General features: G+C 35.8%; 1 protein-coding gene across 3 annotated transcripts in view; it reads left to right on the top strand.

Annotated features, from left to right (window-relative positions):
- The window catches only part of ADGRL3 (adhesion G protein-coupled receptor L3), an 868,510-nt gene that overhangs the window by 578,145 nt on the left and 265,721 nt on the right, over positions 1-24,644 (top strand). The gene's annotated exons all lie outside the window — the stretch shown is intronic.

The raw sequence follows: 24,644 nt of genomic DNA, 5'->3' as shown, positions 1-24,644 counted from the left end.
AGTAATAGTAAACTAACCTTTCTTTTAATTGGTAAGTTTGAACTTTAAGTATTTAATTGATGCTTCATAGTAAAATTGACTGATAGTTGATTTTCAAACAATTCTCTAAGGAATGAAATAAGTCTCCATTACTAGCGAAGTGCAATTAATGTTTAATTAGTATTTTCGCTTTTGCCAAAATATGCTTATATACCAGAATATACATTATGTAACTACAATGTTAAAGCTTCCAAAATAGGCACAGAGAAAGTGTTGAATAATCAAAACTAGAACGGCAAAATATAAAATACAAATGCATAAATGAGCCATACCTTTTCCTCAGCACCTGTTATTAAAAATAGAATAAATCTTTTCATGTCTGAATCTCTTAAAAAATGAGTCATGCTGAGTAGCAGAATATTCTACCTAAATCAGATTGTTTAAGCACTAAAACTTTTAGGATACATTTTAGTCATTTGGAATAGATCCTTTCTGTAACTTTTATACTTAATTTTTATTATAGCAAAGTTAACTACATTTAACTTTTAACTTTTCCTTGGTCACTACAGATTATCATTATGTTGGGGTTTCTTTTATACCTGCCTTATGTATTTAGTATTTAAATTTGTGGTTTTAAAACAAATAGGTTATTTTTACTATGACATTATTGGAAATTGCCTATATCTTGAAATATATGTTCATTTTAAAGTTCTAAACCAAATTTTGGGAATATTACACAACTCCTATCATAATAATTGACTGTACATTCATTTATGTATAGTAGGGCTGCCCTTATAGTAGAGGATTCATCCCAAGACTCCTAGTGGATGCCTGAAACTGTGGATGATACCAAAGCTTATATGCATGCTTTTTCCTATACATACATATAATAAGGTTTAATTGATAAATTTGGAACAGTAAAAGATGAACAACCATAATTAATAATAAAATAGAAACAATTAGAACAATATACTGTAATAAAAGTTATATGAATGTGGTCTCTCTCTTTCTCTCTCTGTTGAGAATGACTGCTTTGTGAATCAGTGTTTCTGATGGAAGTATGTCTTAATCCTTTTAAATATCTGGAAGCTAAAAACCAGAACTATTAGTTTAGGCTCTGTATTAATCTGTTCTCATGTTGCTGATAAAGACATACCCAAGACTGAGTAATTCACAAAAGAAAGAGGTTTACTGGACTCACAGTTCCACATGGTTGGGGAGGCCTCAAAATTATGGTAGAAGGCAAGGAGGAGCAAGTCACGTCTTACAAGGATGGCAGCAGGCAAAGAGAGAGAGCTTGTGCAGGGGAACTCCTCTTTATAAAACCATCAGATCTCATGAGACTTAGTCACTACCATGAAAATAGTAGAAGAAAGACCCACCACCATGATTCAATTACCTCCCACTGCATCCTTCCCACGACATACTGGAATTGTGGGAGTTGCAATTCAAGATGAGATTTGGGTGAGGACACAAGCAAACCATATAATTCCACCTCTGACCCCTACAAATCTCATGTCCTCATATTTCAAAACCAATCATACTTTCCCAACAGTCTCCCAAAGTCTTAACTCATTTCAGCATTAACTCAAAAGTCCATAGTCCAAAGTCTCATCTGAGATAAGGCAAGTCCCTTCCAGCTATGAGCCTGTAAAATCAAATGCAAGTTAGTTACTACCTAGATACAATGGGGTATGGCATTGGGTAAATACAGCAATTCCAAGTGGGATAAATTGGCAAAAACAAAGGGGCTACAGGCCCCATGCAAGTCCAAAATCCAGTGGGGCAGTCAAATCTTAAAGCTCCAAAATGATCTCCTTTGACTCCATGTCTCACATCCGGGTCACAATGATGCAAGAGGTGGGTTCCCATGGTCTTGGACATCTCTGCCCCTGTGAATTTGCAGGGTATGGCCTCCCTCCTGGCTGTTTTCATGGACTGGCATTGAGTGTCTGCAGCTTTTTCCAGGTGCATGCTCTAAGGTGTTGGTGGATCTGTCATTCTGGGATCTAGAGGACAGTGGCCCTCTTCTAACAGCTCCACTAGGCAGTGTCCCAGTAGGGACTGTGTGTGGAGTTCCTCTGCATTGCCCTAGCGGAGGTTTTCCATGAGGGCCGCACCCCTGCAGAAAACTTCTGCCTGGGCATGCAGGCATTTTCATACATCTGAAATCTAGGTGGAGGTCCCCAAACCCCAATTCTTGACTTATCTGCATTCTCAGACTCAACACCACGTGGAAGCTGCCAAGGCTTGGGGCTTACACCCTCTGAAGCCATGGCCTGAGCTGTACATTGGCCCCTTTCAGCCACAGTTAGAGCAGCTGGGACACAGGGTACCAAGAGCAGGGGAACCCTAGGCCCGGCCCGTGAAACCACTTTTTCTTCCTAGGACTCCAGGCCTGTGATGGGAGGCACTGCCATGAAGACCTCTCTCATGCTCTAGAGACATTTTCCCCTTTGTTTTGGGGATTAACATTCAGCTCCTCATTATGCAAATTTCTTCAGCAGGCTTGAATTTCTCCTCAGAAAATGAGATTTTCATTTCTATTGCATTGTCAGGTTGCAGATTTTCCAAACCTTATAAAACTGCATGCCTTTAACAGCATCCAAGTCACCTCTTTAATGCTTTGTTGCTTAGAAATGTCTTCTGCCAAATGCCCTAAATCATCTCTCTCAAATTCAAAGTTTCACAAATCTCTAGGGCAGGGCAAAATGCCACCAGTCTCTTCGCTAAAACATAACAAAAGTCACCTTTGCTCCAATTCCATCTGAGACCACTTTAGTCTGTACTTTATTGTTCATATCACTATCAGCATTTTTGTTAAAGCCATTCAACAAGTATCTAGGAAGTTCCAAACTTTTCCACTTTTTTTTTTTTTTTTTTTTTTGAGATGGAGTCTCACTCTGTCACCAGGCTAGAGTGCAGTGGCACGATCTCGGTTCACTGCAACCTCCGCCTCCCAGGTTCAAGCAATTCTTCTGTCTCAGCTTCCTGAGTAGCTGGGATTACAGGTGCGTGACACCACACCCAGCTAATTTTTGTATTTTTAGTAGAGATGGTGTTTCACCATATTGGTCACGCTGGTCTTGAACTCCTGACCTCGGGATCTGCCCGCCTCAGCATCCCAAAGTGCTTGGATTACAGGCATGAACCACCGTGCCTGGCCACTTTCCCACAATTTTAAATCTTTTTCTCAGCCCTCCAAACTGTTCCAACCTCTGCCTGTTACCCAGTTCCAAAGTTGCTTCCACACTTTCAGGTATCTTTTCAGTAATGGCCCACTCTACTGGTACCAATTTACTGTATGACTCTGTTCTCACACTGCTGATAAAGACATACTTGTGACTGGGCAATTTACAAAAAAAAGGGTTTATTGGACTTACAGTTCCATGTGGCTGGGAGGCCTCACAATCATGGCAGAAGGCAAGGAACAGCAATTCACATCTTGGATGGAGGCAGGCAAAGACAGAGAGCTTGTGCAGGGGAACTCCTCTTTATAAAACCATCAGATCTCATGAGGCTTATTCACTATCACAAGAACAGCACAAGAAAGACCCACACTATGATTCAGTTACCTCCCACTGGGTCCCTCCCACAACAAATGGGAACTGTGAGAATTACAATTCAAGATGAGATTTGGGTGGGGACACAGCCAAATCATGTCAGGCTCCCAACATTACTTATCTTTTGCAACAACTAATTTGACCCCCAGCCTCCATTCTCAACATATTCCTCCCCATCCTCATTCCCACTCTCAATCTACTCTCCAGAGAGCTACCGGATATTTCCAAAACTCAAAACGGTAAATTATAAAGTGTAGTTTATTTTTTTAACTCCCTATTTTTTTTTTTTTTTTTATAAACTTGATGAAACTTACCTTGAGAAATATGACCTCAACATATGGTCATACCAAAAACAAATGTGTAGTCATAATTTACCTACATCTATACTATGAATGAGAATGTAGTCTACATATTTAATTTCAAAGAAGAAACATAGTAATTTAAATTTAAGTAAAATATAGATTTAAAATACATTAAAGACCTGGAAAAAGTAGAATAAATCTCTAATATTTAATGACCAGTACATCGAATCATTAGAAATCTGTTAGATAATAAAGGGTGCTAGGTGTTATGTGCATGATGTCATAACTAACTTTGCACAGATGCAGTCATACTGGCTAAGATTATATCGCCCTTGAGAGAACCAGGTAGATCATACTTATTTTTGTTGTTAAAGAGTTTAAACATGTGAACTAATTTCATTGACAATATTCAAACAAATGTATTTAGACATTTCTTCTACTTATAATTTCATTTACCGGTGGAGAGAAAACAAGTCATTGTCACCTGAGCATTAGCCAGGTGGTCATTTTGCTCTCACAAGACAAGGACATGAGTGGATGAATTATTACAATATATTGTCTTTAGTATTTTTTTTCACCATAGTAGCTTATGCCTTTGTGATGTCTTTTACTAATATATTCAAAAGAGAAAGGAAATTTCTGCTTGTAATACTTTCTGAAAAAACCACATTGGTTGGTTTTTAAACAAGTTAATCGAAGAAGAAAACACCTGTCTCTTGTTAAATAATGAGTGATATTTTTCTGTGAATTCATTTGAAGAAATAATGCTAATCTGTATAGCCATGATTCATTTCTAGTTGTCTATTTCTTCCCATTTTAAACAAATAAAAGCGTTCTGTTATTGAGATTCCTGGAAAGGAAAGACAAGTGATTGTTCACTTGCCTGTGGAGATATTCTTCATGAAGAGGAACTCAGAATGTACTTGGTGATGATTGACTGACTTAAAGAATAGGGTAGCAGTGTTGTAAGAGGCACTAACTCATTTGTAAGTTTTAAGCCTAAATGAGGTAAACCATTAGGTGGTGGCTTCTTCAGTTTTCTCTCGTTTGCTTGTGAGCTAATGACAATTCTGAGCATAGCTCTTAACTGTGAATTATTTTAAGGAAAGTTACTTATTGTCATTGTTTTCACAATTACTTCTACATGAATAACTTCTTATCTCAACCTCTTTTCATGCCTAAGCAATTCAGAAAATTCCTATGCAATAAATGCACTTTACATGAATAATTTTATGTCAGACTACTGAGAAATTGAAGAGCTATTCATAGGATCTTTCTGCCTATCAAGTAGAACAATAATAACTATTCTCTAAAAAATGGAAAAATATCAGTTTTGTGCTCAACTTAAATGTATGTATTTATTTTTTAGAGATGGGGTCTGGCTGTGTTGCCCAGACTGGAGTGCAGTAACCTGATCATAGCTCACTGCAGCCTCGAACTCCTAGGCTCAAACAATTCTCCCATCTCAGCCTCTTGAATTACTGGGACTACAGGCACAATCCACTGTGTCTAGCTAATATTTATTTTTATGTGTAGGGTCTCACATACTGCTATGCTGTTCTTGAACTCCTGGCCTCAAGTGATCCTCCCAAAGGGCTGGAATTACAGGTGTGCGCCACTGTGCGGGCCTCAACCTAAATTTAAAATGAACACCTCAAGAATGATTAGACAGTAACTACTGATTCAAATTCTTGCATTTTATTCTTTTTGGTTCATATGTGATCTTGAGCGAATCATTTGAACTCATTTCCATTTAACTATGTCTAGGGAGTATATATTGTACAAGTTGTGAAATATAATATATAAACATAAAGAAAATGAGTCACGTTTCCAGCTTATCAACTACCATCTGCAAATGAATACTTTTCAGCTGTTCATGGGGGCTTTCACTAATGTATACAAGTATGTGTACTTTATTGAGAAACTCAAAGCAACTACTATTCTTAAAAAATAAAATGAGAGATTTTTTATTTCACTTCCCCAAACAGATTATTCATCAACCATGTTGGCAAATACAAGCATAATCTTATCCTGCTTGCATATCTTGCATCATATCCTGCTTCTTTTTGTTTTTGGAGACACAGTCAAGCTCTGTCTCCGAGGCTGGAGTGCAGTGGCGCGATCTCAGCTCACTGCAACCTTTGCCCACTGGGTTCACGTGATTCTCCTGCCTCAGCCTCCCGAGTAGCTGGGATTACAGGTGCCCATCACCATACCCAGCTAATTTTTGTATTTTTAGTAAAGACAAGGTTTCACTATCTCGGCCGGGCTGGTCTCGAACTCCTGACTTCATGGTCCACCTGCCTTGGCTTCCCAAAGTGCTGGGATTACAAGCTTGAGCCACCACCATGCGCAGCCAATATCCTACTTCTTATACATTGTAGTGTGCATCGCAACACAATGGACTGCTTGTGGTCCCTGTGCTGTGACATGCAAATAACCCCCTGCACATGCTGCCACCTCTCTGCTGTCTCTATTAGAATGATGTCTCTTAGGGAAGGATCTAGGCCTTAATCATTTTGAATCTTCATCATAATTCCTCCACAGAAAAGACTCAGCTTTTTTCCACCCCAGCATATCTGTTGGACTTCTTTCTGTCATCAGTGTCTTTGCCTCTTAACTATAGTAAGTCTTGGTGGAGATTAGAAAAGCTGGGGCTCTCTAGATCAAAGATAAATTAACCAAATCAGAAACTGAAGTCAGAGCTTTTATGAAGTTTGACAATGCCCTGAAGGTAGATTCTGAGGGGATAGGCTTGGAGAATCACTGGCTGTATATATTATGTGGATTCAATAAATATTTGTTGATGACTTCACAAAAGACGAGATGCCTATTCTAATAACAACACATGATTAAATCTGTCATGACTTTGAAAATGGCTTTACTCTTTTGCTTGAGTTTTTTTCATGCTAACTCTGGATAGCCTCTATTTTTTGGTATTTGCTGTCGTTATAATTTTTATAAGCAATTCTTTACTTACCAGATATGCTCTTGAATTTTTCTTTAGAATTGTTTAAACATTAGTGAATCTAATTGTAAAGGAGTAGATACAAATTTCAAAAGAAAACAAAATACAAAAGGATAAAAAAAATACAAAGAAGTATTTCAGCATGGAGCAGTTAGTACCCCTTCTGTATTTGGGGTTTTGGAAATTGAACCATGTGATTTTGTGGTGGAATTGTTTTCCCCTTATCTTTAGCATTTCTAAAGTTCAGCATTCACAGCCTTCCCTTTCTTTCCTGTCCTGTCAATTTGGCTTTGCCTTTGCTTCTCAGGCATAGCACCCCTTTACTTCTCCGAAGAACTGAAGAGATTTCTCAGAAGCCCTTGCCTTTTATCCTTACATGGCCAAATCAAATGAAATTAGAGACTTTCCTTCTCTCAGTTCTTCAAAAGCTTTGTATCTACGGAGAATTTAAGCAAGGTAAATTAAAACGTAGGAAAATCAGAGTTTTGGTTACAACTCTGGTGTCTTAGAAGGATATTCACATTTTATTATGTATGAAGACTAATGTTTCAAAGTATCAATTGTTTAATTTTAAACAAATATTGGAATTAAGTACCCTACAAAAAGGTGTTTCTAAAGGATCTTGGGTGTTAATTTGGGGATCATATTTTCTCCGAACTTAACACAAATTTGAGGCAGAGTATGGGGCAAAAATAAAACATAATTTAAACTGAGACTTGGTTTCCTCTCTAATAAAGTAGAAAGAACTATAGCAACTACCTCATTGATTTGTGTGAGGATAGAAAGTGAGATTATAAAATAGTTCACAGAAAGTTTAGCAGAATTAAATATTCAATAAATATCATCAGTGTGATCATTATCCTCTTCCTCATTATCATGTTACCTTTTATAACAGTTTATTTTTTACAGAAGCCAAATGATAAACGAAGAAAAAATCTGCATGTTTATTCTAAATATTCACACTATTAGAGGAAAAAACCCAACACCACATAGATTAAGTTTCACTATCACGTCAACGAATTCCCAATTCCTAATGGATGGGTTAATTTTCTCCTTCATGTTCAACTTGGCTATCAGGATCTATGTCATTATTAATGTTAAATAATTAATGTCAAAGTATTAGTGTTAAATAATTAATATATTGTCGTACTTGTTAGCTATTTTATTTTCACAGTTACCTCTTACGGGCTTTGTGACTTTATAAAAATCGCTGGCTCACATCCATCTATTAATATGAAAAGGCATAGCCTTCTAGAACATTTGGCAAATAGAAGGGTGAGGATGATGGCATGATGTTTAGAAAAGGTATCTTGATCTTTATTGTTCAGTTCTGTTTCATTTCCACCTTTGCGCCTTATGGGCAAATAGGGTAAAATTCATTTTCTGAAACAATTTTTACTTTTATACTATTGTCTTGTGTTGTACTTATTAGTAATAAAATAGCAAGGGATGAGAATCAACAATTTCTAGCTTTAAAAACTTGTCAGAGCTAAAAATCACATTAAACCTCATTGGAAATTAATTTCCGAGTCCCATAGTATGTGACTGTTGCTTGTGATAAAATTGAGCACATGGTAGGTACACACAAAGCAAAACCTATGATTCTTTCCTCTCTGTATATGTGCATGTGTGGCTGTGTGTGTGCCTACATTTACATACACATATGTTTCTGAAATGGAAATCTTTGTTGTAGGACTGACTGCCATTAAATGCAGATGCATGATACAAAATCATCTAAACTGTTTTTGCCAAATGATTATTGGCAAAGATAATATTGTACATCTTCCTCTGCCATATTTAACATATTTTGTGAACCAAGGAAAGTAGAACTCTTTTATCTATCTATCTATCTATTTATTTATTTAATTTTTTTTTTTTTTTTTTTTTTTTGGTGACAGAATCTTGCTCTATTGCCCAGGCTGGAGTGCAGTGGCACGATCTTGGCTCACTGCAACCTCCGCCTCCTGGGTTCCAGGGATTCTTCTGCGTTAGCCTCCCAAGTGGCTGGGATTACAGATGCATGCCACTATGCACAGCTATTTTTTTACGTTTGTAGTAGAGATGGGGTTTTGCCATGGCCAGGCTGGTCTTGAATGCCTGACCTCTAGTGATCCACCAGCCTCAGCCTCCCAAAGTGCTGGGATTATAGTTGTGAGCCTTGGCACCTGGCTAGAACTCTTTTCAGAAGGCTTTTTCTAATGAGTTTAGAATATTTTATATAATAAATATGTATTTATATATAACATATATACTATATATATATAATATCCATTATCAGCAGTTAAATGTGGTCCAAAATGATTTTTTATGGTGCATCCTTTACTATGGTCTTTAGGGGACTGCTGAAAAGTTTAGTAGCAAGAATGATAACTACAATAACTACAATTATGCCAGGTTATCTGCTTAGCATATTTCACATATTAGTTCCTTTACCATTCACAATGATTATATGAGATGGACTAGCAAACTTCTTCTGTAAAAGACCAGATAGTCAATATTTTAGGTTTTGCAGGCTACATATGATCCCTATTGCTGCTAGTGTTGGAAGTACTTCTGCTGTAGCTGCTCCTCCTCCTTTTTGTCTTTCTATAACTACTTCTGAATATTTTTTCTTCTAAACTTTTAAAAATAGAGGAAGCATTCTTCTGTGACAGACCACACATACTCAGGCCATGGCCAGCTTTTGTCTGCAGACCATGGTTTGCTGACCCCTACTCTGTGAAATATCTATCAATAGCCCTATGTTACAGATAGGGATGCAGAACACCCAAGAGGCTAACCAACTTGCCCAGAGTGCCTCAGTTTAAGATAGTGTTTTGAACTTCAGGCAACAATATGCTCTTTAAATACCAGCTTCTTATTCACCAAGCTAAATGTCTCAGAAGGGATTTGATTAACCATACTGGTATTATCTTGTTTGTCTCAGAGGTAGCAACTGTGACACAGCGATGATACAGGCAATGATGATGACAATAGTTCAACATTTGGGTGCTTATTATGTGACAAGTACTCTGCTTCATATATATGATTTTAGAAAAAAATCCTCACCACAATCCTATGAAAAGGGATTGTTTGCTTTTATAGATGAAGAAACTGAAGCTAAGAGATTAATATATCCAGGCCACAGACTTCACGGGTTATGTAACTAAAATTAGTACACAGGTTTTGCATCTCTCGAACTTGTGTTCAATGCCATGGCACGACCCTGCCTTATCATTGAACCTCTTGTGTACTGGGACATGTGACTTTGATTAGAATTAGTGAAATTTACTTAGCTTAGCCTTGTAAGGTCTAGCAAAAGGAAACCTTCTTAACCATCTGTAACAATGAGCAAAGAAATGAAACAGAAACAGGAAAAATAATGTATGTATATATTGTATATATGAGATATATAGATACAGAGATACAAATATAGCTATGAAGATATACATATATAATATTTTTAAAATTCTCCCAATAGTACACTTAAGGCACAACCTGAGTTATCGTCATGAAATTCAGGAGGAATGACTGCTGTTTTGGAGCATTGAGTGACACGTTGAACACTGAGAAAACTTGGCACAATCCATTAGCTAATAATTTTCATGAGTCTATTGTAGAGGGTCCATTCTAGTCTGTACCATCTTCTGTTAGGTTAACTGTTTCTTGATAAAAAGCAGAGTGGCATTTAGACAATGATACTGCCAACGATATTCCTAACCTCAGTGCAAGTGCTGTCTTAAAAAAGTTAACGTCTGCCAAGTTGTTTTGATAGGGAAGCTCTTCTGGAATTATTCTAGAACATCACTGAAGATACTTGTTAGACATTTCTAGTCTTTTTCTAATAAGGAAGTTTCTTTTAATGGGTTATCCTGAACAGGTAGATTTAGACTAAATTCCTCTAAAGCCTTCTCAGTATCAGAATCAATTACAGACCATCAGGCATAATTCTAAAAATATTATCATGAAAACGATCCCTTTTTGTGTGTAATATCTTCAGGATGATGTGATGACAATGTTCTAGAATTACAATTTAATTTTTTTCTTTAAAGGTACACATTATAGCAGATAGGACAAATGGCTTTTTTGGAACTTCTTCAGCCAGTTTCAGTATTGATCTTTGTACCTGGTTTATATAAACAAGTCTGCTGTCTGCACAGTTAACTGCAATTTAATCAGGTTGAAAAGATCATTGAGAAGGTCTACTAGCTGCATATCTTCCAAAGTACAGCATCTCCACAAATGTTCAGTGGCAGGTGGTTCAGCACATTAGTATTCAGCATTGCTTTTCCAGTTTACACCTGTGGGTGAAAACGTCACGACTTTTCTGTAAAGATAATCTACCTGAAAATATGCTTTTCCCAGAAATAAGGTTAGTGATTGGTACTTGGTAAAGTCATCTTGATAAAGCCATCATGACGGTAGAAGCAATGGATAATGGCTTTTGGTAGGTTTATGTGATTTTTTTTCTTGAGATATTAATAACATTTCTAGGAACAATTCTTAGAACATCAAGGCTATTTGAGGACAGCTCCAGCACCTGACATAAAATGTTGATGATAGGAAACAATAATTTTTATATGACATGACGTGAAACAGGTTTTTAATTAAATTAAGAGTGGACATAAACTCTATTGTTCAGCCTGTTTTTAAAAAATAGACTCTCACATTCATGTCAAGATGGTAAAGTGTTCTGTAGTAGCATAAACTGAAATAATCCGCATTGCTTCTTTGAAACCATAGTTTCTTGTTACAAGTAGAACTTTGAACGGTGACATTTTAAATAATTTAGCAATGAAATACAAAAAGAAAAGAATGAGGGATATTGTGACCCCTCCTGGTATAAGGCGTCAATTACTCCTTCTATACCAAAAGAGGATATAGTATCAAGTCCAGCATTCCATAATATAAGTTGTTTACAGTAGGATTTAAGGGTTTTCACTCATGCCTAATGTCCCAAAAGTATATTATCAAGACACAACAGTACCTCAAACATTTTGGATTTTGAAATAATTTTCAGTAATGAATATGCTCCTTAATGCTTTATTAATTTCATGTTCTCCAAATATATGTAAAATATACATGAGTGTTTCTCTCTCACTAGCATGTGAAGTGATTTACCATGTTTATTTTTTTATTTGCAGACATTTCTGTCTGAAATTTCCAAGTTGTCTCCCCTTTATCAATTAATGAGCACTTGGAGAGCACTGATAATGAATAATTTTGAAATGATCATATGCTAGCCCTCTGAATATTCTCATTCTCAAAGCAGAATATTAAGATGTGTCCGTTGAATTATATGTGGCTGAATTAGTTGAATTGAAACCATGAAAGTAAACTTTTGAATGGCCAAAGAAAAAGAGTTGATAAACTTATTAAAGGAAGAAAACACTTCTGCTTTCCAGACACATATGCACGTCTGCACACACAATATCAGTGAAGTTACTTTTGTTTGAAAGTGAGAAAATCCAACTCAAATTTGCCAAAACTAAAATAAGGAATTTAATCTCTCCGGTAATTGGGTTTTCAAAGAATGAGGCTTGCTTCAGACCTAAAAAGTTCATATTCTGCTATAAAGCCTTTGTCTCACACCATCGCTATAACTTTACTTGCTTCTGTATGATTGGCTGCTTTCTCAGATAGTTTTCTTCCAGATGTCAACAAGATGACCATGGACATCTTCAAACCTGATTTTTCATAGAGCTCATATTCTTGTAGAAGTAGTGTTCCTTCTCTCTATGAGCACTACTCATTGGTCATCAGGGAACAATCTGATTGTGCCTTCTGACATTTTTAAAACCCTCTGAATGGCCAAACCCAGGTAATGGATTCACCTCTCTGATTTTAGAGATACTGGAGAGAGTAAGTCCTTCCCCAAACAATTTAAACTGAGCAGGATTAATATTGAATGGTATATGGTATCTGGAAACAAGGGATGCATTAGGCATGTAATTTTATGACACAATAAAAAAATTATCTAAATCTACTCTAGTAGAGGTGTTTTGTTTTTTATAAAAATGTCCTTGGTGTCATTTTTATTGCTGCTTTGCTTGTTTTCCCAAAATATAATTTTTAAAAGAAAAATCCTTCATGAATAAGAATTACCACTTCTAATCCCACATGAGGCAAGCTAATATACCTATCAGATACTGTTTCCTTGAAGGAAAAAAATAAGACTATAATATGCAGAATTTTCTCCTTTACATTTTTATTTCTATTTGCTAGTGGTATCAGTGAGAATCTTTAAAACATTCAAATTAAACAAAAACTATGAAAACTCCCCAATGATAGTAGTACATAGCCCAGTGAACATTTAAATGGACAAAGGTTTTTTTTTGTTTAAGCATAAAGTAAATTATCTGAAATTGATTGTGCTTGATTTTTCATACAAGAGTTATGTGGAAAAATTATTTGAGCCTTGTTTGAAGCTTATATTGAAATTCTAAACTATGAATTTTTATATTCTATTAAAGTCACCTCTTCCACCTTTCCCCGTTTCAGGTGTTCTCCCGAACTTTAATGAGTATTACTTGGTACATGTTGTTAGGTAAACAGGTCTGATTTAATACATACATTTTCTGAATATTTAATCTTGGAGTCTGTGATATGAGAGAAAGCTCTATTCATCTATGACATAGAGCTGTATTTGTCTTTCACTGTGATGTCTTTTTCACTCATTCACTCACTCTCTCTTTCTTTGTTTTAGTAAGAGTTACCTTGAAATGTCATGATATTTTTTATATAGTAAAGGAAACCAAAATGGAAATATAATAGGAACCAAGTGATTCATTTAATCCTACATTAAGTTGAAATAATGAAATGGAATGACCGTTTTAGAAATATTAAGATATCTGTTAAAGAAGAAAACATAAAACTATTAAATATGTTATACCTATGAAATATTTCTACTAAAGTCTAATACACAGTATCTTAAAATCAATCAAGCTCTCTACTGTTACTTTGTAAATATTTTCCCTTCTATGACAATTTTTACTTTTTATAGACAACTGTAATATAAATACCTAGTACCCCCAAATTATGCTAATAATGCCTCCTATTCTTTGAGTGTAAAACTAAATTTTGACTTTTCCAAATTCCTTTGATTAATGCTACAAACATGAAAGTAGGATAAATCTGTCAAAAATGAACAATTTGCAAAAAAAATTCAAATTTCCCAGGTGACAGCATTTTAGCACACAGAGGGGAGTTGTCAAAATTTCACTACAGGCGGTTATATTCTATACAATGATACATTTTAAATTATCTTGAAAAGAATTAGGTGGTAAAATTCACTGTCATCATCCTGGGAGAATATCCATATTTTTAAATTTCTCTATGTGCCAATCTGGTCTCTTTATACTTAGGTCATTCTGATCCCATTTTTATAAGCCTTGCAATACATTTGCATGGAACTTCCGGCATTCGGGTCTTTGTGGGCATATATTGATCTCAATCAGCTAACTGACATGCTGTCAAGTCCTGCTGGGCCATCTTCCTGGCAGATCCTCTCATAGATCACTTGGATTAATGAAAAGGAAGAGGAGATTCTGAACTAATTATAAGGAAAATAAGAGTCTCCTTGTCTCTTTTCTTTATAAGAACAGTTAATTGGACACACAAGTGTTTATAGATATTCTGCTAAAAACCTCCTCCTCTGATTCTTCATCAGTTTGCTTAACCGTATCTTTATAGGTGTAAAGAACTCTTTGAACACTGGAGCCATAATGGACATATTCAGAATTTTTCAGTCTTCTCTCAACTAAGTTGAGCTACACTTAGTTTATTATGACTCTGGTATTGAAAGACCTCATTCTAATTCCCTTAGAGATCTGCCTTCTTTAAGGTCTACTGACTCAAGAGCTGATACGAAGAAATGCCTATTGGCCATTATTTGAGAGTAATACATGATAAATAGCTTTTACTTTGAGATCTATATTGTCACACTTCATCATTGATAACATTTTTTCAGTCAAATTCCGGCTACTACATTTTGTATCTTAGAGCCTTCCTTGCGGGGAGGGGTTGGGGAGAGGTGTTAGCATTTTGTTGCAATCCACCTATGAACTTTGTTTCCTGTGCCTTTTATTTTTTCAATATTTTAGTTTAGTTTAGTTTAGTTTAGTTTAGTTTTTAGAGACGGAGTCTCATTCTGTCACCCAGGCTGGAGTGCAGTGGCACAATCTCAGCTCGCTGCAACCTCCACCTCCCAGAATCAAGCAATTCTTCTGCCTCAGCCTCCCCAGTAGCTGGGACTACAGGCGCATGCCACCATGCCCGGCTAATTTTTTGTATTTTTAGTAGAGACGAGGTTTCACTGTGTTTTGATCTCCTGACCTCATGATCCGCCCTCCTTAGCCTCCCAAAGTGCTGGGATTACAGGCGTGAGCCACCGTGCCGGGTCTGTCACCTGTGCCTTTAACATGGTTTCTTCTTCTGCTTTTTGAGTTAGTGCTACTGAATGTTTTCTGATCTATCAGCAGGGAGGAAAAGAAAATTTACCACATTATGTTTTTCTTAGCATGCCAAGATAGGATTTAAAGCAGAACTTTAAAAACATAAGCACAGCAGGCCAACTTCCTGGATCTGTCCTCTAGGGAACAAACCTCTTTGTTGTGACTTCCCTGGTTTATGGTTTTGCTGTTCGCTTCTGTGGTTCTAGAGGCAAATTTTCTTCCGCTAGTTCTCCTTTGAAATAATTCTAATATTATTTTTCTAGCACTATAACCCTTTATCCTAAACACATAATTTCAATATTTTCTTTATACCAGCAACTATTTTCAGTTCTATTAAATAGATGAATAATAGAAATATGGTGCCAATTAACAAGTTTTTCATATTATAGTTTACTATAATGATACAATTGCCCCCTACCTAATAATTATGTTATTTTGGAAAAATAAAACTGAGAAAAGTACGTTAGGAGAGTATGTTTAAATAGCTACTTTACATAAGGGCACTGGGTTAAAATCACTGTTTGGTGAATTGTTATACCCTTCATTTGGTAGAGGCCTTTTTAAGAACTCCATGAATGTTTTCTGCTAGAAAATGGGTAGACTGAGAGTTAACATCGTTATCAAATTTGCAACACTTCTCAATTAAACAGAATTAGTTGCAGTGTGAATTTGTTTTAACTTTTGAAATTTCCCCAGAATTTCAATGTTTCTCTTGTTTATGATTTGAAATATAGCAATTTTAACATTTGCCTTACTTTTTTTTATGTCATTCATATGTGTTTTCACCAGAAATACACTGAGCCCTTACAATGTCTAAGACATTCTAGTAGGTCCTAGGATGACAGAGAACACATAGGAGTTGCAGTTGATACTTCCAACTCTCGTGGAGTTTTATATCTGATTCATCCTATTTAGTCATCACTGAATGTTTTCATTTAGGTTACTCTTCCAATAAAGGGAGGTTAGAAAAGGGAAAGGATGTTTTGGTTTCATTGTCTTTAAAAATATAGCGAATGTTAAAATATTTTAGAAATTCTAGAAGAATTTGTGGATAACCAAGTTGTGTGTGTGTGTATGTTTGTGTGTGTGTATTTATATTTATATATAAACAAAAGATATATAGTATATATAAATAAAATATGTAAGTTATATTACACACACCTGCTAATATAAATAGCAAGTATTTGTATGTAATACATAATTATAAACACATATTTGCTATTAGTATTGTTTTATTTAATATACAATACCTGGAGCATACAAAATTATAAGTATTAAATAAATTTTCCTAACAGAATTTGAGTATAGAGCCAATGTCATCATTTTTGTTTTCTTGGAATTTGTTATTTAGGCTGCATGTTGAAAAGGGTTAAATAATTGGTACTTTCTTTTAATGTAAAGTTTTGATAGGTGAATTGATTTATAAGTAAAAATACAGATTCAAGAAATTCATAAATTATGCCCTTTATCTAAATTTTGGCATAAATAAAATGTCACAGGAAATGCCTCATCTTTTTCTCTTTTTTCAAAAGCACTATATAATATGACGAATCATATTTTCAAATATCACACGAGAATTGCGAGTATAAATGTGACAGATAATTTTGCCTTTCATAGTCACAGTGTCTGCTTTGTATTTGTTCCTCTACCAGTCTTTCCTGAGTCACCCCAAAGAGATTTTATTTCTCAGTTATCAAGATTATTTTTGTCTTTCTTATAAACAAGAAGTAATAAAAATAAGCATTTTTAAACACCTACTGTGAGTCACACCCATATTGATTGGGTTTCCTTTCCTTTACGAAATGGATTTCTCAATTGAAATCAATCATTTTATATTTTTGATTATAAGTTTCAAGAGTTACGGGTTCACCAGTTTATTTTCAGTACTTAGTATCAATCACATAGTAGGCACACATTACATATTGTCCAAATGAATAATTTAGTAGTGAGGGAATTAGTGAAAGCTCATTCACATTTTTTTCTCTTTTGCTGTTATTTGTGTTGAGGTGTTATTTTGCTCAATCTTTGCAAAAATTAATTGCTCTAATTTTTTTTTTAATTTTCTTTTTTTTTTTTTTAAGTTTTTTGTAGTAATGCTTGCTACAATAGATCTTTGAGACTTCATGGAATATATTTTTTAATGGTGCTTTCAAAATTAACATTTGTCATTTAACCGCCAAGTCTATTTTTCATGTTTATGAAAGAAAGGCATCTGTATGGTTTTATAAAATAGATTTCCCTGTGTATCTGTGAGTAGTTGAAATTTATCATAAATTTAAAGCATTTCTCACGCCAATGTGAGAGAAGTGAGACAGATCTTCTCAGATTGTTTTATATTGTTTTATAATCAGAAAAAGAAAGAGAAGTTAAACTAAAGGCAGGTAGCCCAGCACCTAAGAACCAGACCCGAAACCAAGGAACCATACCTGAAACCAGGCCTGGGCCTGCCTGACCTAAGCCTGGTAGTTAAAGATTGACCCCTGACCCAATGGGTTATGTTATCTGTAGGTTCTAGACATTATATGGAAAGTCATGGTAAAAATCCCTGTCCTGTTCTGTTTTGTTCTGATTACCGGTGCATGCAGCCCCAAGTCACGTACCCGCTGCTTGCTCTGTCAATCACTACCCTCTCACACACACCCCCTTAGAGTTGTGAGCCCTTAAAAGGGACAGGAATTGCTCACTCCAGCAGCTCGACTCTTGAAACAGGAGACTTGCCAATGCTCCCAGCCAAATAAACCCCTTCCTTCTTTAACTCAGTGTCTGGGGAGTTTTGTCTGCAGTTCATCCTGCTACAATGTAGTTTCAACATTAGGACCAAGTGATGTTCTGCAGGCTAAAAGATTTTCATCCCTTTCGGATTAGTTGATTTCTTGCTAACAATTGCTATATTAAATTTCACACTAAATTCATTTTCAAAATGTATTTTCTTAATTTGGGGGTCTCATAATGGTATAAAGAAGCCCCTAGGCTGGGCGTGGTGGCTCATGTCTTTAATCCCAGCACTTTGGGAGGCCAAGGCGGGCAGATCAAGAGGTCAGGAGTTCGAGACCAGCCTGACCAACATAGTGAAACCTTATCTCTACTAAAAATACAAAAATTAACTGGGCGTGGTGGTGTGCATCTATAGTCCCAGCTACTCGGGAGGCTGAGGCAGGAGAATGACATGAACCTGGGAGGCGAAGGTTGCAGTGAGCCAAGTCGTGCCACTGCACTCCAGCCTGGGCGACAGAGCGAGACTCAGTCTCAGAAAAAAAAAGAATCTCCTGTGTTTTGCAGATGCATTTTCAAATAATTTATAGATGAAATTGTATGTCCTGGATTTGCTTCAGAATATTCTGGGATGGGGAAAGCAGCATAGGAAGAAGATGAAACAATATAGCCCAGAATTGATTATTAAAGCTGGGTGATAAGCGTGTACTTCTTTTTTTTTTTATTTTATGAGTACATATCTGAAGTTTTAATTATTTCTTAGTCATCTTTTAGGCATGTGGGTCCTTGTCCCTTATCTCTCACTCCTGTGATCTGTAGACATCCACTCAAAATGTTGCTCCTGTCCCGCATACACTGCCCCAGTCTTTCACTGGACTACGACATGCGCTTCCCTCAGATCTCAGCTTTCTCCAGGTACTGATTGTCCATTACTTACCTCAGTTAGGTGCCACTGCTATGCTCTTCTCTCTCTCCTCTTATCAAGGTATGTATCAGACTTTCCTGTAATTGCTTAGTCCTGCACCTAGACTGAAATCTGTCAGTAGAGGAATAGTGTTCATATGGTATCCTTAATACCGACCACAGAGTGGAAGCAGGTGCCAAATGAAATACACAGACAAACACAAAGTTACCTGGCTTCAAAGTACTCCATGTTTTCTGTGCAACAAGTAATATCCACTAGGGAGAGGCCCATCAGTAACCTTTGCACCTCCATCAATGACTTTATGTCCAGGATAAATCAAGCATGTAGTTGTTTCTCTGCTACCTCATACTTTACTAAATTCACTGCAAATTTGTAGGATTATTAAGATGAAGGGGGGAAAAAAAAGAAACCAGAATAAAAGGATAGGTATCAAATTGACTTTACACAGTTTTTGGTTGATGATGACTTCTGACTGGTGTTTACATCATCTCCTGAGAGCCGACTTTATAAATGCAGATGGGTATAGTCAGAGTGGGACTTGAGGAAAAAAAAAAAATTCAAGCTGTTATAATGCTAGGCATGTCCAATTTTCCATCAACACAAACAACACATTGACCTATGTTTTGTTTTGTTTTGTTTCAGCAGTAGAGATTATTTCCAACAAGAAATCAGGCTTGCTTTCTTTTTTTTCTTTTTTTTTTTTTCTTTTGGAGGATCAGAGCTACTTTCAGAGTGTTTTAAAAACTTAGAAAAATCCCACATGCCATTTTTAAATATAGTATGGTGTGGGTTCCCTCTTCCTCACGTGGAGTTATTATTGTAGTAGAGCAGAAAGATATAACTTACTAACATCCAAAATGTTATAAAAGCAAAATGATAATATTATTAAAAACCTCAGGAGTAAAAATGTGGCATCCATTTTATTGTCTTTAAAGAGCAGGAATGTCATATCTCTAGAGTAAAATAATCATGATCAACAGTTGAAAAATGTAAAGCAAACAACAACAACAAAAAAGGCATAAAATCTGCCTGGAGGACCATCAACTATTCAACTTGTTTACAGTACTGTATAGAAAATGGGGAAAAGTTGAGTTGAAAAATGGTATAACTGTAGAAATCAATGAGGATTTTATGGTAGTAAAATGTGGTTTTCCTTTTAGAAGAAAGTTGTGGTTGTTTTCCCAATTGCATATCTTCATGGTTTATTGATATCTTCTTTTATCCATTGGTCAGTGGTGACAGTATTAATATTTCTATAAATATGCAAAGAATTTGAAATAAATGGGTTAGAGGAAAAGCATCTGATAGCAGCATATTTAGTTCTTTAAGTCTTACTTATTAAAATTAGGTTTGAGCCTTTGTCTGTGCATTTATCCTTTTAGAGTTTCTCATAAAAGTCAGATATTACCTCTTGTCATCTCTTAAACTCTGTAAGTCCTGTTCATGGAAATTAAATTAGGCCTTCCTTGAGCACCCTATTGAAAATTGCTAACTGCTTGTCCCACTCCAGATACCCTTTAACCTAGGTTGCTCCCATTGTCCTTAGCATCTTGCACATATGATATAATTCATATATTTATTATGTTTACTGCTTGCTTTCTTTTCACTCTACATAAGAATATGGACTCTCATTTATTATGGTGTTGTATGTATGCCAAACACCTAGAAAGGCACCTGTGCCTCAAGAATTAATGAACAGAAGAACGAACTTCTAGTAATAATAATAGCTAAAAATTAATAAGTACTTTTCAGTGTACTAAGCACTGTTTTAATTACTACCTATGTATAAATTCTTCTAATCTTCAGAATGCCCCTATGAGGTCAGTGCTGTTATAATCCTCAATAAACAAATGAGGAAACTAAGACTCATAGAAGTGAAGCAACTTGATAGTTACTTAACTAGTTGGGTTATATGACTAATAAGTGGCAAAATCTGGGTAACAACACAGACTTCCTGCTTCTGAAGCCGTGATCTTACCCATTAAATTAAACTGCCTCTAGTTTGTAAACCTAGCCTTATGGGGAAAAATGTACATATTTTCATAAATAAATAGTTCTCAATATTTTTAATGTCTCAACACACATGAAGCATTATGCCCCACAAACCTTGAAAATAATGTCATTCTAAGTGAGGCTTGAGAGGTAAGAGGATGAGGATTATTGGCAGTTTTCTGCAGGCTAGCTGTAAAGCATCCGCTTTCTAACCGGCCTCTGACATCACTCTTGACAACCACCATCCTGACTTGACTTTTGAAAAAGTCTCCAATGTCTCAAGATGTCAGTTTTCTCATTCTAAAATGTGGATTCTGGAATATAAGCTATCAAATGTCTTTCTCCGTCCTAGTTCCATAGTTCTATAAAGTATTTCTATGCTCAGATGTACAGGGAAAGTATTGACAGTAGAAAGAGAGAAGAGCATTTTCCTGTACCAAATGCTGGTCAAGTCCTTTTTCTATTTGAACTTTAGTAGAAATTGCACAGGGTTTCTCAATAAAATAGAAATTAAATGAAAGTTGAAAAAGAGATTGAAGATAGAAAAATAAAGGCTTTTCCAGAATCCATAATGGCCTTTTGATTTTTGCTACAGCACTGGGCTTTATTGAGCAGGCCCTTGAAATTTTTACTTATCTGGCATACCTGACAGTGGAGAGTCCGCGTTTTCATTTCAGAACAAAAGTTTTTTTGTGTATGTTTCTCTGTTCATTAGATCATTTTTCTCCTTCTACCCTCTCAATGGGGACATAATTTCTGGCTCAAATTCTCTGATTTATCTTTCTATACTCAGAGAGATTGGTCCTTTCCCAGATTTTACAGTCATCATAAGATTAATCATTTCAAAATCTGGTCAAAGCTGACTTAACTATACTATCACCTTAAAAACAAACAAACAAACAGCAACAACAACAACAACAACAAAACCCTCAAAATGCCTCCATGTCATTGGGACCTTTATATCCTGTTATCGAAAAGTAAGATAGTACAGCCTGTTTGGATATCAGTCTGACAGTTTCTCAAAAGTTTACATATAACATTACCATATGACACAGTAATCCACTCATGGGAATATATCCAAGAAAAATGCACATAAAAATTTGCACATGAAGGCTCAAAGCAGCATTGTTCACAATAGTCAAGAAGTGGAAATGATTCTAAATGTTCATCAATTGATGTATGGATAAATTAAATGTAGTATGTCTATGCAATAGACTATTATTTAGGAAAAAGAAGTAAAGTACTGCTTTGTGCTACAACAATGGATGAGCTTCTTTGAATTATGTTGAGTAAAAGAAGCTGATCACAAAATATACAAACATATATTTTATAATTTCATTTATATGAAAAGTCCAGAATAGGCAAATCTACAGAGACAGAAGGTAGATGAGTGGCTGCCTAGAGCTGAGATGACTTGGGAGGAAATGAGGAGTGAGTGCTAATGAACTTCAGATTTCTTTTGGTTTTGATGAAAATGTTCTAAAATTGGTCGTGGTGTTTGCATAACTGTGAATATATTAAAAACTGTTGGCCAGGCGCGGTGGCTCAAGCCTGTAATCCCAGCACTTTGGGAGGCCGAGATGGGCAGATCACAAGGTCAGGCGATCGAGACCATCCTGGCTAACACGGGAAAACCCCGTCTCTACTAAAAATACAAAAAACTAGGCGGGCGAGGTGGCGGGTGCTTGTAGTCCCAGCTACTCGGGAGGCTGAGGCAGGAGAATGGCAAGAACCCGGGAGGCGGAGCTTGAAGTGAGCTGAGATCGTGCCACTCACTGCACTCCAGCCTGGGCCACAGAGCGAGACTACGTCTCAAAAAAAAAAAAAAAATGTTGAATTGTATACCTTAAATGGGTGCTTGTGGTATGTGAATTATGCTTAATTAAGATACATATATGAATGTATGTGTGTCTCTCTATATATATATAAATCTCCATACAAATGTATCATTTTACCTAGAGTAAATATAATCAAAACTAATTTGCAAGCTACCCTCCCTTTTCTCTATTGCCACTATTCTTTGGTTTAAAAATGCTCGTATTTTAACAAAGTACATAGTGATGGGGGTTGGATGAAAGGAGATTAGGTATGTGTGAGTGTTTTGTGGTTACTGTCTTAGGTGACGAAAGCTATGTTCCGGTATTAAACAGAAAATCAATATTATTCTATATGCTAAGGTTATTTTGAGCCAATATAAGGAAAGCAACGTATTATTTGTATTTACAAGACCTACAAAGTTTCAAACCAATCTATATGTAATGACACAGGGCCTGAAGAATAGAAATGTCTTTGCAACCAACATGTTACATAGGTCAAGAGGTGGTTTTATAATTAAGATTATCTGAAGTTCTTAATAAACAGTATTGAACATGGACTGCTAACAGTACACAATTGGTGTCTTATTCTTTTATAATAATGCTTTTAGTATTCCACTGAAACATGGCCAGTGAATGTGCAATATTCTTAGTTACCATTATGCGGGACTCTGTATATTACAGTCTCTCCACCATCTCTGCTGTTAGCCGCAAAAATGCTGGGAGCAACGGCAGCTACTATCAACAGGGAGCCATATTAATTATTTGAAATGTGCCTCATAAGAGGAATCAGCAGAGTTTATTACAAGTCAAATATTACTTGAAATGGGAAGGTTACTCCAACTGTAATCATAATCTATGTATCATTAACTTTCCTTGTTTAGGAAAAGAGATTAACAACCCTGTAAATTGCTATAGTAGATGTATGAAATATATAACTGCATATTCCCATTGTAGAAAGAAAGTAGTGGGTCCTCCACTTCCAGTCACACCTTCTGTATATAAAGTAGCTTTAGAAATTGAACTGACTCTATAATTATGCTTTCTTGCCTCAAAATCCTAATTGCTTATTATTATCAGTATACAAACTATGGCTACTTTGAGAATTAGAGAATTCTTTTACGTTTAAGCTAACAATTTTTCAAATCAGCATCTTAACCTTAAAATTCACTTTAATGCTTTCATCTCATGAAATAGAAAGTGTATTACAAATTTGTGTGTTAGTTAATAAAATGTTTTGCAAGGAACACAGAATTAATCCATCTGCTTCCCTTTTAAATTGTGGGGTTTTTTTTATTATTAAATACAGATAGGAACACTTTTGTATTCAAGTAGTGGAGATGAATCTTAAAGGTAAAATATAAATTAATCATAATTGTAAAGTGATCTAAATAAATGTTTCTCAAAGTGTTATTTGTACATTGGGTGCCAGTCTCCAGACTGTTTATTACTGATCTTCATTGAGGTAGGTGCAGAAATTGAGAGAGTTTAGAAATATTTACAGCAGGCTGGGCGCTGTGGCTGAAGCCTGTAATCCCAGCACTTTGGGAGGCAAAGGCAGGTGGATCACGAGGTCAGGAGTTCAAGACCAGCCTGGCCAACATGGTGAAATCCTGTCTCTACTACAAATATAAAAAAAAATTATCTGGGTGTGGTGGCATGCGTCTGTAATCCCAGCTACTCAAGAAGCTGAGACAAGAGAATTGCTTGAACCCGGGAGGCGGAGGTTGCAGTGAGCTGAGATCACGCCACTGCACTCCAGCCTGGGCAACAGAGCTAGATTCCGTCTCAAAATAAATAAATAAATAAATAAATAAATAAATAAATAAATAAGAAAGAAAGAAATATTTACAGCAAATAAATATGCCACTTAATATTTATTTAATCTAACAACAAAAAAAGGACTTTTGTTTTATATGTCTTCGCTTTAAGTTTTTTCTTCTTATAACTCATTTTT

This window comes from Theropithecus gelada, chromosome 5 (assembly GCF_003255815.1).
Source record: "Theropithecus gelada isolate Dixy chromosome 5, Tgel_1.0, whole genome shotgun sequence".
NCBI lineage: Eukaryota > Metazoa > Chordata > Mammalia > Primates > Cercopithecidae > Theropithecus > Theropithecus gelada.
Note: the sequence above shows the minus strand (reverse complement) of the source record. Positions and strands in the feature narration are given on the sequence as shown.